General features: G+C 62.1%; 1 long non-coding RNA gene across 2 annotated transcripts; it reads left to right on the top strand.

Annotated features, from left to right (window-relative positions):
* LOC118667746 lies at positions 1–1,972 on the top strand. 2 transcript variants are annotated; one of them, XR_004971355.1, is made up of 4 exons: positions 1–281; positions 498–621; positions 818–1,031; positions 1,537–1,972. It is a non-coding gene; the product is annotated as an uncharacterized LOC118667746 (long non-coding RNA). The 2 variants fall into 2 exon arrangements; XR_004971354.1 differs by lacking the exon at positions 1–281 and having other exon boundaries at positions 361–621.
* Positions 1,973–18,255: the final 16,283 nt, after the last annotated feature.

Below are 18,255 nucleotides of genomic sequence, written 5' to 3'. Positions count from 1 at the left end.
TGGGGACAGTGGCAGCTGGAACAGGCCCCTCCCAGGACGGGGAGCCCATGGCTGGGAGGTGAGCACCCTGTAGACCCGTGCAGGCTTGGGGAGGGGCTGGTCGGGGCCACGCAGGGGCCACCCTGCTCCCAGATTCTCCCTGTCCCTGCGCCCCTGCCGGCCCAGGGCACGGAGCTTAAAGCCGCGGGCGGCACACTCATCAGCCCACAGAGCCAAATATCAACAGGACGACGATTGAGATTTCTTTTGAGAGCCAATTTTTTAAAAATTAAACTATATAGGTAGGTACATTGTTATTAACTTAATTAGGGTACTCCTAAGGCTTAGGAAGAGCCACACTCAAGGGGCCAAAGAGCCGCATGTGGCTCTCGAGCCGCAGTTTGCCGACCACGGGCTTAAAGGATGCCCTGGTCCAAGCTCTGCCTCTGGACACAGGAGCCTGAGGAGGGCGCTGACCAGCGAGCCGTTCTCAGAGCCTCACTTTCCTCACCTGGAAGATTCTAGAACCCGGTGCCTACCCTTGACCCAGCTCCTCCTGCAGAGATCTCTGTGTCTCCAGACTAGTCCTCAGGCTGGGAACTGGCAGAGCTGCATTCCAGGCCTCCTGGCACTGGATAAGAGGTAAGGTGTGGGAGGGAATGCCAGGGACCGGCCTTCCCCTCCCTCTGGGCTCCATCAGCCCATGTTAGAGGCGAACATCAAGGCTCAGGGAGTCGCTCCCACGTGGCCCCTTGCTCTCGCGGGATGGGAGGACAGCAGGGGGTGGGCGGTGGGGCGCCCAGAGGCACCCCTGACCCTCACCCCCTCCTTCCCACAGATGGGCGGGCCGGGGCCCCTGGGGGAGAAGGTCTCCATCGCCCAGCTGCTCGGAGCCCCCGCCGCCCCCCGCCAGGCCCCAGGTGCTGCCGCCCCCGGCCCCGAGGCCTCGGACCTGGTGCCGTCTGTGAGCCTGGCCCTGGTGCTGCTTCTGCTCTTTGTCCTGCTCTCGGCCTGGCTGGTGTGGGAGAGGCTCCTCCACACGTCCAGCTAAGGTGGGCCCCCGGGAAGGGGGTGAGGGGCTTCCCTGGGATGGGCCTGGCACAGAATGGCACAGTGGGAGCAGAGCCAGGGCACGGAGGTAGGGGGTGCAGGTGGAAGGGCGGGGCTGGCCTCCCAGCCACACTCTGGGCCAAACCCAGTGGGCAGCCGCTCACAGCAGCCCCAGCAGGACTCCCGGGCGGGGCGGGGGTGGGGGGCGGGGGGGGGGGCAAGCCGCCCACCGGAGGGCAGGGACCCATGAGCGGCCGCTGCTACGCCGGAGAAGGTGGCTGGGCTGCGGGGCCTCGCGTCTCATGGGGCGTTGCTAGAAAAGCCAGGCGACCCCCGGCGTTTGTGAACCGAGTTAAAGGGCTGGGAAGTGAGTTCAGCTCAGCGTGGACGAGAGGGGCGACATGCTCCGCTGACCAGCTCAGGGGAGGCCTGTGCGGCGGCCGTTCGGACACAGAGACCGCAAGTACCGCACAGGAGGGTCTAAACCAAACTCCTGACTCCCGGCAGCTCGAGGCGGCAGTCATGCCCGGGGCGGCACCCCCCCGACAAAGCCACCTGCGCCCCAACGGAGCCGTCTGTTGTCCGGTGCATCGGCGACAGCATCTCTTTGGGATGTCAGAGTCGTTTCCCTTTCCCCGGCCCCCTCGGAGCACAGGCACCCCTCTGCGGGGACCACCGAGCTCCTCCTTACTGAGTTCACCAGTGCACCCCCCTCCCGTGTAAAGAAGCACGTGTCCGTCGCCCCAGAGGTGCCCGCTTGGCGTCTCCCGCCCTGCCCGTCGCCAGGGGAGCCACGCGGCCACCTGTGCCTGCCCTTCGGACTGCCATGTGTGGAATGAGACTCAACACCCGCCTTTCTCGGAGCATCGCCCCCGTCCGCTCAGATGTTGCTTCCCGGCAACTGTCGACCGTTTGGCTCAAATAAACACAAACATTCTTTGCAGGTGGGAATGTTTCTTACATTGACACCCACGCGGCCGTGGCCGCAGCCGCAGCTGAAGCTGTCGCTCCCTGTGTGCCCCCTCTCTCCCTCCTTCTGGGACCCCGCAAACCCTTGGAGGAAGAAGCACCGCCCCCCCCCCCCACCCCGCTCTGCACCGCCCCCCCCCCCAAAGCGGGGATGCCCTGGTCTTGGTCGCCACCTGGTGGCTGAAATAAGAATTGCAACCTGCTGTGAGATTCATTCCCCTTGGGGTTCCCATCTCTAGACGGAGGAGGGGATGGTGTTTCATTATTTAACCTGGAAAATTCTGAGATTGTGGAGAAGCGCGAAGCCCATTTCCCAGAGAGAACCTTTACCTTTCGCTGTCTGTTTTCTTTCCTTCCCTCTTTGTGTGTGTAATCGCCTTACGTAATAGGCCCCAGGAAGGAGGGAGGGGGCTTGTCCAGGGGGTGGTCGCTGCGAGGTCATCGGTGCCGTCCTGCCCGCAGAGCCCCTCTGGGACCTTGACAGAGGACGAGCACGTTTCTGGCGGGGGGAGGGGCATGGAGACCTTCAGGTTGGGACCCAGGCTCCAGACTCCACTGTCTCTCATTGAACAAATACCACGACACCTGCCCCCCGCCCCCCCACCGGGTGCCAGACCTGCAGGGAAGGGGGGGGGAGGGGAGGCGGACAGGGAGCCCTGGGAGCTCCAGCCGCTTTCGGCTCTCCTCCTCCTGCCCACTGTCCCTCTGGGGTGTCCCCCACCCACACCCTGCCCTCCCAGGGCCCCAGGGGTGGGCCCCTCCCTGCTTCTCCGGCCCCCTGCAGTCGGGGCACACCTGTGTCCAGGCTGGGCTGCTGGAGCTGCAGGCTCCCTCTACCGGCATGGACTGGTCCAGGGCCTGAACCCCGGCTGCCCAGGAAAAGGCAGGTGGGATGCAGGAGCCTCAGAGGCTTTGGGGGGAGGGGGGCGGTGGGCCCTGGAGGTTTAGGGGGCCTCTTGGAGAAGTGGGGGTGGGCATTTCAGGTGGGGGCACTGAGAGCGAGGTCTGGCGGCTGACCTGTTGCCAGCACGAAGGGACCTGCTCCTCAGCTGACCCTCCGCCGGCTGCGGGGAGGGGAGGCCTGAATCCCGTCCTCTGAGACCCCCCCGCCCCCCACTTCCTCTCTCAGGAGCACCCTCCCTGCCCGGCAGGCCCAGCTCCAAGCTCAGGCCCAGGGCTCAGAGGTTAGATTTCCCAGGCAGCTGGGCTGGGGCCTGTGGGGGTCCCAAGGCCCACTTCCCTCTCCACACTGCCCCTCCCTCCCACACTGCCACCCCCCACCCCCCGCCAGCCTCCCAGAGCAAGGTCCTTGGCTGTGTCCCTCCAAGTCACAGGCTACAGGCCCCCCCCACCCTAGGGGCGCTTCCAGCCGGGGTGCTGGTCCTGCCCCCTCTCCCCCTCCCAGGGGTGCTGGGCAGTCAGAGGCTGGAGGTTAGGGAAGGATGTGCTGTTGTTGGTGGGATGTCACCAAGGGTGACAGGGATGGGAGGACAGCAGGAGGGGCGCAGTGGGGGCCTGCCCAGAGGCAGCCCTGCCCCTCACCTCCTCCTTCCCACAGATGGAGGGCCAGGGCCCCTGGAGGAGACCTGGATGGTTGGGGCTGGGGCCCTTCCTGCCAGCCTGCCTGGTCACGGCGGGTGGGAGTTTGCGAGGCCTGGAGGGGCCGGCGCTTCCCCTCTGGGGCGGGCCTTCCTGTGGGAGTGAAGCGGCTGGCTCCCCCCAGCCGTCCTGGGGTGGTGGGCGACACTGCTAAACCCGTTCCTTTCTGCTGCTTTTCCTAAAAGGGCCCCACTTCCATCTGGGGTGGCGATGTGCCTAACTGGACACAGACCTGAGCCACCCTGTCGCCGGGGGCCCGAGCCGGCTCTGGCCTGGTGTCCAGGGAGGGCCGTTCCCCACGCTTCCTGCCTGGAATGCAGTTGTGTGGCCCGGGAGGCGGCAGCCCTCCTGCCACGAGGGGGTGAGAGCCCCGCGAAGGGCGCAGGGTCGAGGCAGGAGCAGCTCCCCGGCGACTCACGGGATTAAGGGGCCTAGAGACGAAGGGGCTGGCACCTCCTCCCTGCATGCCCTCAGGGCACCATCAGAGCCCATGTGCGCTGGGCACCATGGAGCATGTGCCAGTCACGGCCCTGCCTCCGTGTCCCAGGTGAGGACGACACTGCAGCACAGGGGTGCGGAGGCTGGAGGAGGTGGTGCCCACGCAGACGACAGGTGGGCAGAGGGCAGGGGGACGGGTGCCCAGCATGGCATCATCTTCTGGACATGGCGCAGCCCGTCTGAGAGCTGGACCCCAGAGGGACCCCTCAGTTGTCCTCCACACCAAAGGCCCGGTCAGACCTCCAGCGACACTCCTGGGGACCTTCGAAGCATTTCGGCCAACCCAGGAGTCTCGGGGTCACCTGTTTACGGGGGAGCTGAGCAGGATCTCCAGCTGGATGCCCGGTGTCCTGGATGGGCACCTGTGACCAAGACCACCTGCTCTCCCCTCGCTTAGGCACCAGGGTCAAGGCTGGGAGGTGGCTGCTGCCTGTGGACCCAGGGCCCGATCTGATCAGGTGACGTGAGCCCCCAGGCCCTTGGGCCGGGGAGGGTGAGGCCCGGGCCTCCTGGCAGCCAGATGCACCCTGACCCAGCTCTACCCACCCTGGGACTCCCCCTCCGCTGTTGGGATGGGGCAGGCCTGGGGGTGGGCGGGCGGGCCTAGGGGGGCAGGCCTGGGGGTGGGCGGGCAGGCCTGGGCGTGGGCGGGCCTGGGGGTGAGCGGTCAGGCCTGGGCGTGGGCGGGCCTGGGGGCCAGGCCTGGGGGTGGGCGGGCCTGGGGGTGGGCAGGGCTAGGGGCGAGACCCACCTGGCCCAGAGGCCTGGCACCCAGCCAGCGGGCATGTCTGCCTCCTGGCTCAGCCAGCAGCCTCCGGGACTCGCCCAGTGTGTGGCGCTACTCGCGCAGCTGCTGCTCCTCTGCTCCAGGGGACAGCACAGCGTTCAGGGCGGACACGTCCTGGCCTCCTGGCCGGCATGTGTGAGCGAGGCTCGCTCTGTCCCAGCTGCTCCCTGGCCCCCCTCCCGCCCCGCCAGCCGGCTCAGGGTCAGGCCGGACCACGGGCTGTGCTCAGACGGGCCACACAGGGATCCTGGCTGCAGGTGGCCGGGACACCTCCCTCCGTTAGTCTTGGCCCCTGTGCTGGCCCATGGGCGCCTCGCCAAAAGCGACTGGATTTTCATCTTGTTTTGCTGACGGTTAAGAATCTGTCAGAAAAGTTCCCCAGGAGACCTGAGGCCCCCTAGGGCCCGGCCGTGGCCGGGGGAGCTGTGGGGTCCCTGGGAGCGGGAGGCGGAGGGGCCAGGGGCGCCGTGCCCGGGTCCTGGCGGGTGGCGCTTCCCGAGCAGCCCTCTGTGCCGACGCTGGGCCTCCCCCCGGGGCCTTGCCGCGTGGCGGGACCATGCCCTCTACTCCACAGAGGAAACCGAGGCCCAGGGCTCTTCTGCAGCTTCAGCGCCCACTCCGACGCCCCCTCCCGGGCAGGGGCTGAGTGGGGCCTGTCCCGGCTCTGCTTGTGGGTTGTGGGCCGTCACCTTGCAGCTGAGAGGGCTCACCTGTCCAGCCGTGGGCGCAGCTGGGGGCCCAGAGGAACAGCAGGGGCTGCCCCGGGGACCCCTCACCGCCGGGGTGTGCCCAGAGTCCCTGGAAAACTAGCCAGGCCCGGCCACTGCCTTTTCAACGCCTGCACCGCGGGGCCTGAAATGTGCACCGGGGCCCTGCCGGCGGGGCCTGGGGTCACCCGAGTGTGCAGACAGGGACGTCCCAGTGTTTGTGCTCACGCTGGAGGCTGCACTCTGCCTGCTGGGCTCCGTCCCAGGCCCTGGGGAGTGTCCACAGGCCACAGGCCGAGGGCAGTGGGAAGGCGAGCATCCAGCAGCCCAGCCGCAGGCCCAGGCCCCGCACGGCTCCGAGTCCTGGTCCGGAGGGGTGTGTGTGTGTGTGTGTGTGTGTGTGTGAGAGAGAGAGAGAGAGACCCCCCACCCCCACCGGCCAGAGTGCACCGCAGGGCAGCTTCCAGAAGGCGGCGTGGGCGTGGGAGTCTCCGGGCAGGGGTTTGGGGTCCCCCACCATCCTCGGACCTCAGTTATGGGCACGCCACCCCACCCCCACCTCCCGCTGGGCACAGGGGCTCGTCCTGCAGAGCTTGTGCCCCACACGGTTTCCCACCAGCTCTTGCCCCCGGAGGCCAAGCACACTCCATACATGTGCTTGGTTGGACACATGGGTTTGTGCACGCACGACTGCACACATGCATGTGTCCCCTAGGCGAACATGCACGCACACATGCACACAGGCACGTGTGTACACATGCATATATGGGCATGCGCACACATGCTTGAACAAAGTGACCCCACTTCCTGTTTGGCCGCCTGGCTGGCCCAGTGCGCTCCTCACAGCGTCCGCGGCTCGCCCAGGGGTCACATGCTTCCCAGGCACTTGGTGTCCAGTGAGCAGGCCTGCCCCGGGGCCCCGGGCCTGCTGGGGGACAAAGGCCACAAGACCCTGGGAGAGGGCTCGGCCGGCTGGGGTGGGGGTGGGGGTGCTGGGTGGGAGACGGGCTTCCCAGCAGGCGGGGCTGGAGCCTGAGCCTGAGCAGGGTGTCGAGGGGGGAGCAGTGAGACCGTGGGCCAGAGAGTGTGTGCCCAGGCTCAGGCACTCAGGGCTGGCCTGGTGCGAGGTGACACCTGTGTGCCTGTGCACGTGCGTGCCAGTGTATGCGTGTACATGCGTGTACACACGTGCGTGCATGTGTGCGCACACACGTGTGCATGTGCCTGCCTGTGTGCCTAGTGCCTGTGGCTGCTGGGCTCCGACTCCTGCCTGCGGGTGAGGGTGGGGCTCACGGAGGCCCCTCCAGCTGCACCTGAGCGTCCAGGGCGGGCGCCGTCTCCTGCCTGGGACCTTCCCTTCCCACCAGACCCATCAGAGCAGCAGCTGGGCGCCCTCGGCCCTCCCTCCCCGACTGCCCCTCCCTCCAGGCTGCTGTCCCTCCTTCTGCCACAGGCCGACAGCGCACCTGGTCAAGGCCCGAGCTCAGGGTCTGGTCCCGGAGGGGAGGGCCAGGCAGGCGGCTCCAGTTCAGAGGCTGGCTTCGGAACATCCCCACACACTCTTGAAACGAGGGGCTCATGTGAAGCCACCCCAGATCTGGGGGTGCCATCCGCACCTGTGTCTAGGCATCTCCCACAGGACGGCTGGGGCGCCCTCTCAGGCTCGGGGCGCCCCCGATGGCACCTGGGAAGTGAGGCTGTCACTACCTGAGACTCAGGCCCACAGCTGGAGGGCCGTGCCTCCTCGGATCCGCCCCAGGTGCCTCGTGCCTCAGTTTCCTCACGTGCCTCAGGGAGGAGGGCAGGCACACCGCCCCAGCTACTGAGGTCGAGGGCGCAGCCCCCTGTGTGGGCCCCCGCCCCCTCCCCTGCTGCTGGCCGGGGCTGCAGATGCAGACCTGGAGCCGGCCCCTGGCCTCAGGGAGGCTGAGCTGCAGCCATTTGGCCCTTGGCCTGGCCTCCGTCAGGAGCTGGGATCCTCGCCTCCGCCAGCTGGTGGTGGTGGTGGGGGGGGCGCGGGCCGAGCAGCCGCCTGGCCTCCGGGAAGGGCTCCTGGGGCCGGGCCCCGGGCTGGGCGCACAGCCCTCCCGAGCGGCCCCTCGGGGCGCCCGTCCACCCGGTCTCGGCCGGGACTGACCGGTGGTCTGGGAGGTGACAGGCTTGAGAAAGGACAGGCCCTGACCTTGGGGGGTGTGTGGAGAGACTGCAGTGGGACCAGAGGTTGTGAGAGTCTCAGGCAGCAGAGCGATGGGCGTCGTGTGCACCGGGGAGACCGTGGGCTCCGAAGCCTCTGCCTGGGGCCAAATCCTGCCCTGCCGCTGACCTTGACCTTGACCTTGCCCCTCGGCCATCACTCAGGGGAGGACAGCACTGCCCCTCGGGGGCTGAGAATAAGCCGGTTCTGCAGAGAACACGGTCCCTGACTTGGGGGATGGGAATGGGCTCCTCGTTCGTCCGCATGTTTGAATTTTTTGACGACACACACGAAGGACTGGGGTCGTTTGTGAACACGTCGGATGGTGGTTTGAACAACCTGGAATCGGCGCCTGTGGGGCTCAGGTGGTAACAGATAAACTAACAATCACCAACAGCCTCAGGAGCTCTCTGTCCGTCACACGCTGACCGCAGGGCTGGGGCCGGGGCCTGCGACCTCACAGATGAGACTTGGAGAGCAGGCGAGGCCAGGGCCAGCCTGTGGGGGGCCGAGCTTGACACGCAGGTGGTACGAGGCCACTGGCCGCCTTGAAGCTGCCATGCGAGCTGAGGGCGGGTGGCGCCTCGGCCCCAGCTCCCTTCGGGGCACAGGCTGGCAGAACAGCCGGGCTCAGGCCAGGGCCGCCGCCGGCCACAGGGGCCCGTGGGCAGGATCCGGGGCACAGGTTTCACCAGGTCCTCAGGCCCCAGTGCGGTTCTGAGCGGGTCAGTGAGAGTCACGGTGGGGGCTCCAGACCCTGCACAGCAGCCCCCGCCCCCCGCCCCCCGCGGGGGCCCTGCCTCTGCTCTGCAGCCGGCACCACTGCAGCTGCCTCAGGCCTCTGCTTGGGGCTGGAGGTGGCCTCCCCCCGAGGGCCAGAGAGGGGGGCTGCTTGGCGAGGCCGGGACGGGGCCAGCCAGCTCTGGACACGCCGTCCCCCGTCGGCCTCCGGGCGCAGGGCCCGCGCTGGGAGTGGCGTCTGACCCCGAGTTCCAGGCAGGGCCGGGCCGTGTCCTGAGGACACAGCTGTGCCCAGCTGTTCCCCGAGTGCCACGGGGGCCCCTCCCCGGCAGCTCCGCCGGCCACGGCCACGGGCGTCGGGCCCTTTTGGTGACCCGTGCCCCTCGGGGAACAGGACCCAGACCAGACCCGCTTGGCCTGCAGAGTCGGAGGCAAAGGGGTGGCCTCCTGAGGCTCCCAGGCCCCCGGGCGGGAGGTGTGTCTGCAGCCCCATCTGTCTGTCCGTCTGTCCCCCCGCGGGGCGTGGGGCTGGCCTGGGAAGGGGAAGCTGCAGCTGGCAGGGGAGCGGCTCGGAGCTCCCGCGTCGGGAACCCCAGGGCTCAGGCCGGAGCCGCAGCGGGTCCGTGGGCGCCTTTGCCTCGGGCGGGAGGAGGGAAACGGCTTGGTCCTGCGTCAGCTCGGCCACCGACCTCCGACCTCCGACCTCCGACCTCCGACCTCCGACGGAAGCGCTCGGAGCCTTGGTGCCCCGGTGCTCACTCCCGCCACTGCCGCCCAGAGTGTGGGCGCCTAGAGGAGGGTCCCAGCCGGGACCCAGCTGCAGAGGCGGGGGTCCCCCTGGAGGGAAAACCCTTCCCCTCGGTGCCTCTGTCCGGGAGGGTTTGCAAGCACAGTCCCTCCCCCCACTCCTCCCCCAACCCTCCTCCCCCCACACCCCTCCACACCCCCACACCCCACACCCCCAACACTCCTACCCCCAAAACCCCCACCTCCCCACCCCCTCCCCAATACCCCCCTCCGCCAATACCTCCACACCCCCCACACACTCCCCATACCCCCCACGCCCCCCAACACCCCCCACACCACCTCACCCCCCCATACTCCCTACACCCCCCCACTCCCCACGCCCCCCAACCCCCAGCTCAGCAAACCGCTGGCCTGGCTCAGAGCTTCAGTGAGTGTGGCGCCGGCTGGGAGGACGCGCAGAAGGTAGAGTTAGGGCCTGGATGGCCCCCGTGGAGACAGGGGGACTCCCGGACTGTGGCCCGCTGACCGCTGACCGGGGACGGGAGCCGCTGTCGCCAGCAGGTGGGATGGATGGGAAGCGGCCTGGCGTTCCCTGGGGCGGCGTCCACAGGACAGGCTGTCGGCTCCTTTTGAATTTGGAGGATGAAGCCTTCTGCTCTCACAGGTGAACTGAAGCGTCGTGTTTGTTTGTTTGTTTGTGGCTCCTCTGAGGCCAGAGGAAGACAAAGCCGGGGTCCCACAGAAGGCCCCCCCACGAACCTGGGATTCCCAAGGGCCTGCCCTCACCAGCAAGGCCACCCGAAACCCGTCTGCCCGTGGGTGTGGCTTCACGCCTGGGTGTGCGCGTGTGGGGGGGACGGGGTTCTGAGGGCTCATCGTCACCAGCCTCAGCTCACGCCCGCCATTGCCCCGGACCTCAGGCAAGGGGCCCGTTTGAAGGGTTCCTGGCCAGGACGCCCGCCGTGTGGCAGAGGCCCCTGCGGACACTCTCTAGAGGGCCCGGCCGGCCCGGCAGGAGCGGCTCGGCGCTGAGCTTGTTCTGCGCACGGACAGCTCATGGTGCGATGCTGGGTCGGGCCTCGTGCCCAGGTTGGGTGCACGCAGGAGGCAACCGGTCCCTGCTTCTCTGTCACATCGCTGTTTCTCTCTCCCTTCCTCCCTTCCTCAAATCAAGAAAACAGCCCGGCCGGCGGGGCTCCGTGGTGGAGCGTCCACCTGTGACCCGGGAGGTCATGGTTTGATTCCCGGTCGGGGCCCAGGCCCGGGTTGCGGGCTCGATCCCCAGTGTGGGGCGTGCAGGAAGCGGCCGACCAATGATTCTCTCTCACCATTGACGTCTCTCTCTCTCCCTCTCCCTGAAATCAATAAAAAAAAAATAAAATAAAACCAATAAAACGTTTTGGTTTTTTTTATAAAGAGAGAGAGAGAGAGAGGAATCTAGCTTACCTTCAACAAAGACAGTTACGCCGAGAGCACAGTTTTCGGTGGCAGCCACGGAACACAGCAGGTCATCCCAGGCCTGAGCGCACGTGGCTGTGCAGCTGGAATGCAACATCCGGGGCCAGGGGGTAAAGACCGCTAGAGGCAAATGAAAGCCAGGACTGTCCCCCAAGCAACTCGCCCCGAGGGAGCGTTCAGGGACAGGGGTGAAGCAGGAGGAAAGCAGCCCCGGCGGGGACAGTGGGGGTGCAACTGGGGGGGAGTCAAAGAGACTGTTACCCGTGTGGGCAAACCGACACGCACCAGGTGACAGCACGCCACGTGGGACCCCGTGGGGACAGAGCACACGCAAGGCAGCCGCGGCCTGGAGGGTCGGAGGGGAGGGGCGTCACTGGGCCGGCAGGTTCTGCAGCCTGGTGGCGGGCGGGAGGGAGGGAGGGACGCGCATGACTTTAGGACAGACTTTGATAAGCAGCTGCTGGAGGCATAGACATAGAGCGTATTCGTCCTAAACCGAGAGAGAGGAAGCTGGGACTCTAAGACTCACTAATCCAAAAGGAGGCGGGAAAGGAGAGAACGAGAAACGCCGAAAAGACACAGTGAGATGGTGGAAGTCAGCCCAAACCTGCTGGCAGTGACACTGTATAGACACGGACGTGATGCTGGAGTTAAAAGGCAGCGCTAAGAAGGACAAAAGCCAGGTCTGTGCCCTTTTTAAAGAAACATGTCTATCACAGAAAGATACGGAAAGAGAGAAAGGAAAAGCTAGTGCAAATACTAAAGTTCCAAAAACTGTGTGCACATCAGAAACATACACTTTAAGCCCTGGCTGGTTTGGCTTGGTGGCTAGAGCGTCGGCCTGCAGACTGAAGGGTCTCGGGTTCGATTCTGGTCAAGGGCACATGCCCGGGGTTGTGGGGCTCAACCCCTAACAGGGGGCGTGCAGGAGGCAGCTGATCAACGATTCTCTCTCATCATGGATGTTTCTATCTCTCTCTCCCTCTCCCTGCCTCTCTGAAACCCATAAAAGTACATTTTAAAAAAATAAAGGGAAAAAGAAAAATACACTTTAAGTCAAAAAGAACGACTGGAAATAGTTCATTCCTTAAAGATCAAAACGTCTGATTTACTGGAAAGATCTGACCGTCTTGCCTCGAATGTGCGGAATGCCGGCACCTGGTGACGGAGGAAGGAGCGCCGGGCAGAGCCATGCGGAGAAGTGGCCACGCCGCCCTTTGAGGGGAAGATCTGAAAAACGCTTGTAGACGTGTGACTCGCACACCACACGTTCGCGGTATGAAGGCCAATGAGTTTTTGCCATTTGCATTGTGTAGAGAGCGCATGAGCTAAATGTCGGCCGAGTCCAGTGGCGTTGGCAGAGCCACGTCCCGGAAACATACCAGGCCAGAGGCGGGCACGTGGTCAGCCTGACCCTTCGCTCAGGTGCTGGGGTGGGTTTCGTTATCTACGTTCAGCCAGGCGCCAGGAACGGACGCAATGATCCGGGCTCAGCCAGGAGTGACGATGACAAAGAAGCCACAAGAATGAAGAATTGCAGCTTGATCTTTAACCATGATTTCTCATAATTTCCTTTGTCTTAAACTCTAGTAACACTTCCTGGAATCGTGCTGTGTATCATTAACGCCCTGCACCGGCTCTGGGTCGCTGTCCCTTCATCTGAGGGCAGCGTCCCACCCGGTCCCAGCTTTCCCTACTGTCACCGGCTCTGGGTCGCTGTCCCTTCATCCGGGGGCAGCGTCCCACCCGGTCCCAGCTTTCCCTACTGTCTCTGTGTCTTTTTTCCCTTTTCTCAACCCCCAGCCGCCCCTACCCAGGAACTCGTCTGCTCTCTAGCCGTGCTGCCCGCGGTAAAGAGAGAAACCTTATAGCAGTGGTTCTCCACCTTCCTGATGCCGCGACCCTTTAATACAGCTCCTCATGTTGTGGTGACCCCCAACCATAACATCATTTTCGTGGCTACTTCATAACTGCAATGTTGCTATTGTTATGAATCGTCATGTAAATATCTGATATGCAGGATGTATTTTCATTGTTACAAATGGAACATAATTAAAGCACAGTGATTCATCACAAAAACAATCTGTAATTATATATGTGTTTTCCAATGGTCTTAGGCGACCCCTGTGAAAGGGTCGTTCGACCCCCAAAGGGGTTGCGACCCACAGGTTGAGAACCGCTGCCTTAGACTTGTTGTGTAGCCCTCACCCCAACCCAGTTTTCGGAGGCTCTGCTTCACCCCCATTGGTAGCCCAGCCCTGCACCCCACACAGCCCCAGGCAGCCCAGCCTGGTCTGTCTCCTGTGTCACCTCCTCTAGAGCTGGATGCTGCGATGACAGGAAGCCCGGGTCCAGCCGTGCCGTGGGTGACGGACGCGGTGGCTCGCGGTGGCTCGATGTGCGTCTCCCGGGAGACTGGCGACGCAGGCGGCGTCTCCTGGGCCACCGACCGCTCATGCGTCCGTGGCAGAGTGTTGAGATCCTGCGGCCCATGTTCCCGTGAGTAGTTCCACTTGGTCTCCTTGGGTTTGATGCTGAGGTCCAGCCCAGTAGGTCCAGGGGTCCCCAAAGGTGTGGACGGAGTCGGCGAAGAAGGAATGACACGGAGACAGCGTTCAGTTGATCAGCAGCCTAGCCAGGATCTCCAGCCAAGTTCTGTTCAGGATCTCCAGCCAAGTTCTGGTTAGGATCTCCAGCCAGGTTCTGTGTCCATGTTCTCTTGCTAGGTTCTCCAGCCAGGTTCTGTAGCCAGGTTCTCTCTCTAGGATCTTTTGCCATGTTCTCTCGCTAGGTTCTGTCTCTAGGTTCTGTGGCCAGTTTCTGTCCAGGATCTTTTGCCATTTTCTCTCCAGTGAAGTTCTTCTGTCTCTAGGTTCTGTGTCTAGGTTCTGTGTCTCTTGGTTCTGTCTTCTAAGTTCTGTCTCCTGTTGTCTTGTTACATCTGTATTTACACCAGTTGATTCAATCCTATCAATCTCTATTACAAAGGTTAGGGCGTTTCTTATCTCCATTCCAGGGAGTAAAGATTATGTAGCTTAAGCATGATTGTTTGTAGTTAAAGTGATTAATTACCCGCCTGGCACTTAGTTAAGAGGTTTTATTCCCTCCCTAACTTCAGGGGAAAATCCCTACCTGGGGAAACAACCTTTCTCAGAGAGGTGACCTTGGTTAAAACACATAGTGCCAAGAAGGTGAGCAAACATATTAAGAACAGTATGCCATATATGCCAGGTCCCTTGAAACAGCAAGCATGGACCAGCTCCCGGCATTTTGAAAGTTGCTGTATATGTTCTGGATACAAGCCCTTCGTCAGGTACACACGTTTCCCTGGTGTTTCCTCCCAGTCTGTTTCTTGTCTTTTGGTATTTTTTTTAAATGATGTCTTTTGTTAATCCTCACCCGAGGATATTTTTTCCATCGGTTTTTAGAGAGAGTGGATGGGATGGAGGGAAGTAGGGGAGGGGGGAGGGAAACATCGATGTGAGAGAGACACATCTATTGGCTGCCTCCCTGACCCGGGCTGGGGATCAAACCTGTAACCCTGGTATGTGCCCTTCACTGGGAATTACCCGGGAACCTTGGATGTGTGGGCGAACACTCTAACCATTGAGCACACTGTCCAGGGCTTCGTGATGTCTTTTAAAGAGCAGACGTTTGATATTCTGATGGTCTAGACCAGTGATGGCGAACCTATGACACGCGTGTCAAGAGGTGACACGCGAACTCATTTTTTGCCGGGAGCCGGTCCATCCTTGCTGTTTCAAGGGACCTGGCATATATGGCATACTGTTCTTAATATGTTTGCTCACCTTCTTGGCACTATGTGTTTTAACCAAGGTCACCTCTCTGAGAAAGGTTGTTTCCCCAGGTAGGGATTTTCCCCTGAAGTTAGGGAGGGAATAAAACCCCTCAACTAAGTGCCAGGCGGGTAATTAATCACTTTAACTACAAACAATCATGCTTAAGCTACATAATCTTTACTCCCTGGAATGGAGATAAGAAACGCCCTAACCTTTGTAATAGAGATTGATAGGATTGAATCAACTGGTATAAATACAGATGTAACAAGACAGCAAGACTCAGAACTTAGGACACAGAACTTAGAACACAGAGCTTAGAACACAGAACTTAGATTGAGAGAACATGGCAAAAGATCCTGGACTGAACCTGACTACAGAAATTGGCAAAAGAACCTGACTAGAACCTGGTGACTGAACCTGGCTGGAGAACCTAGCGAGGGAACATGGCTACAGAACCTGGCTGGAGAACCTGGAGAACCTAGCAAGAGAACATGGACTCAGAACTTGGCTGGAGATCCTGAACCAGAACTTCGCTGGAGATCCAGACCAGACCTTCGCTGGAGATCCTGGCTAGAGATCCTGGTTAGGCTGCTGATCAACTGAACGCTGTCTCCGTGTCATTCCTTCTTCGCCGACTCCGTCTACACCTTTGGGGACCCATGGACCTGCTGGGGTTGGACCCCAGCAATTTTTTTGGGTTGATTTTTCTTTGTTAAATGGCATTTAAATATATAAGATAAATATCAAAAATATAAGTCTTTGTTTTACTATGGTTGCAAATATCAAAAAATGTCTCTATGTGACATGGCACCAGAGTTAAGTTAGGGTTTTTCAAAATGCTGGCACGCCGAGCTCAGAAGGTTCGCCATCACTGGCCTAGAGCATAGTGATTGCTTTTCTTTGCTGGGTCACACTTTTGCACTCGTAGCTGAGAAACCATGGCCTAATCCAGAGTCGTAACAAAGATGACCTCTGGCCCTGGCTGGTGTGGCTCAGTGGATAGAGTGTCAGCCTGCAGACTGAAGGGTCCCAGATTCAATTCCAGCCAAGGGCACATGCCTGAATTATGGGCTCGGTCCCCAGTAAGGGACGTGCAGATGGCAGCCAGTCAATGATTCTCTCTCATCATTGATGTTTCTATCTCTCTTTCCCTCTCCCTTCCTCTCTGAAATCAATAAAAATATATATATATATTTTAAAAAAGATGGCCCCTGTGTGCTTTCTGGCGCTCTGAGCTGATGGGAGGGGGGAAGGGGGTGTCAGAGGCTGCCATCCTGAGGGGGAGCTCACGCTCTCCTCTCTCAGTGATTGACAGCTGTCACTCAGAGAGGCCAGCACAGCTTTGAGCACCACAACCCCCGCGCTCGATGGTGGCCCCGCAGACTGTGCAGAGCAGATCCGCTTTGCCTCCTGGACAGTCAGGGAACCCCCCACACCCCGGGCAGAAGCAAACCTCGGCTCCTTAGGAAAAGCGGAGCCTCATAGACGGACCGCAGGGCCAGTGAGCGGTCAGGACGGTGGCCACTGGCCAGGCCTCGTCTGCAATCGAGAAAGGAGACGTCGTCATGGAGATCACAACGGGGCGGCGAGGAGGGGCGAGCCCAGTGCGGGTCCAAGAGGTGCTGGCGGCCGCAGACAGCTCACGCAGGTCAGCGCATGAGAGTCTGGAAGGTGCGGGGCCCGCGGGCTCCTCGCCTGGTGTCTGCTCCGTGAGTCACGCACCCGGGCAGCCAGGGGGTCACCGCTGCCCAGTGGGAGCCACAACCCCGGCAGCCACGTCCCCCGAGTGGCACAGTGGATAAGGCCCCAGGGGCTCGGACAGCCCGCAGGGGTTCTCTAGGTGCCATGGCCGGACGTGGGGCCTGAGGGGCCGGGAGGGGCAGAGAGAGGTAGCACGCGGGGTAGGAAGTCCCAGCCAAGTGGGGCCAAGTCTCGGCCCCTCCCTCTGGGTCTCAGGCTCACCAACACTTCATTGAGCCTCAGTTTCCCAACCTGTGGAATGGGGGCAGCCAGGACGGCCACAGCGCGTTGGGGTGAGGACGTGGTCACAGGCGTGAGAGCCCCTTCCAGGCTGTGAAGTCCCTCACGGGCGTGATTGGCTGATTGGCGGGGCGTGGGCACCGCGGGGCTCAGTGCAGAAGCGCAGGCGTCTGCAGGAGGGATGAGCCAGCCCTCGCTGGCCTCTGCGGGCGCCTGGTGTCCCGCATCTGTGTTCTGTCATGATGGGGCTTCTGGAGGCCTCTGCCCGCCCCTCCCACCCCTGCAAGTCAGGCTGCTGGTCTGAGGCCGCAGCTTCCCGGAGCCCCGGCTGCGGGCAGCAGGCGCTTATCTGCTGCCGCTTTGAGGTCTGCGGCTGCGGTGGGGGGGCGGGGGCGCTGCCAAACATCTTCCAGATGTGGCCGGGCTCCCGATGGCCTGGCTCCGGCGGGGCCTGGCCTGCAGCCTTCCTGTTAGCCGAGCTGTTAGGGAAACAAGACCCAACGAAGGCACGAAGGGCCCAAGTTCTCGGAAGGGAGAGAGGGGATGGGGGGCTGGACACGCAGTTCCCGGGCACCTCACCTCTTCCGTCCCCGTGGCCTTCCGGCCAGCCGGGCCCTGAGCTCGGGGTGGTCACAGCCGTCTGCTGGCTGCCTCCTGGCTGGGGCCCCAGCTAAAGGGGCTCCCCGAGGGCTGGAGGGAGCTGTCTCCACAGCGCACGTGGTGGGAGATGTCCTGCTGCCGCTCGCCCGGACGAGACAGCGGCCCGACAATATGGCGCTGGTTTGCTTGTGGGATGGAGGGTCCCATGCGCCTGCCGGCCTGGCTGGGCCAGCACAGGCGCCCTGCAAGGGGCCAGGAGTGAGGCGCTATTGTAACAGCGGGGAATTGTAACTCACCCCCCTTTCTTTAAAAAAAAAAAGTATTTTTATTGATTTCAGAGAGGAAGGGAGAGGGAGCGAGAGATAGAAACATCAATGATGAGAGAGAATCATTGATCGGCTGCCTCCTGAACGCCCCCTACTGGGGATGGAGCCCGAAACCCAGGCCTGTGTCCTGACCGGGAATCGAACTGTGACCTCCTGGTTCATAGGCCAGGCACCACCCCCCCCATTCTTTTGACATTGGTCCTGTCAATCTGACTCTCACTAATCTGTAGCTTGTAGATAAACAGCATCTATAATAATAAAAGCCTAATATGCTAATTACACTGGACAGCTGAACGACCTTCTGGACGACCTTCCAGACGACCTTCTGGATGAAGCCGGGGCTGCTAGAGCCAAGCCCCTTGCCCAAATTTCATGCATCGGGCCTCTAGTCCTATATAATAAAAGCCTAATATGCTAGGTGTCCAGTTGTCTGGTCGTCCATTCAACCAATCAAAGTGTAATCTGCTAATGATATGCTAAGGACGCTCAACTGTTCGCTATGATGTGCACTGACCAACAGGGTGCAGACACTCTGACTGGTAGGTTAGCTTGCTGCTGGGATCCGGCTGATCAGGACTGAGTGAGACGGGCTGGACATGCCCCCAAGCCCTCTTTCAGCCTCTCCCCGGCTGGCCAACCTCCCATGTCTCTCCCCGGTCCCTGATCGTGCATCAGTGGGGCCCCTCAACCTGGCCTGTGCCCTCTTTCAACCCAGGACCCCTCGGGGGATATCAGAGAGCCGGTTTCGGCCGGATCCCGCAGGCCAGGACGAGGGACCCCACTGGTGCACGAATTCGTGCATTGGGCCTCTAGTGTTTGT

This window comes from Myotis myotis, unplaced genomic scaffold, assembly GCF_014108235.1.
Source record: "Myotis myotis isolate mMyoMyo1 unplaced genomic scaffold, mMyoMyo1.p scaffold_m19_p_12, whole genome shotgun sequence".
Taxonomy (NCBI): domain Eukaryota; kingdom Metazoa; phylum Chordata; class Mammalia; order Chiroptera; family Vespertilionidae; genus Myotis; species Myotis myotis.
The sequence above is the reverse complement of the archived record's forward strand: the minus strand, read 5'-3'. Positions and strand labels throughout refer to the sequence as shown.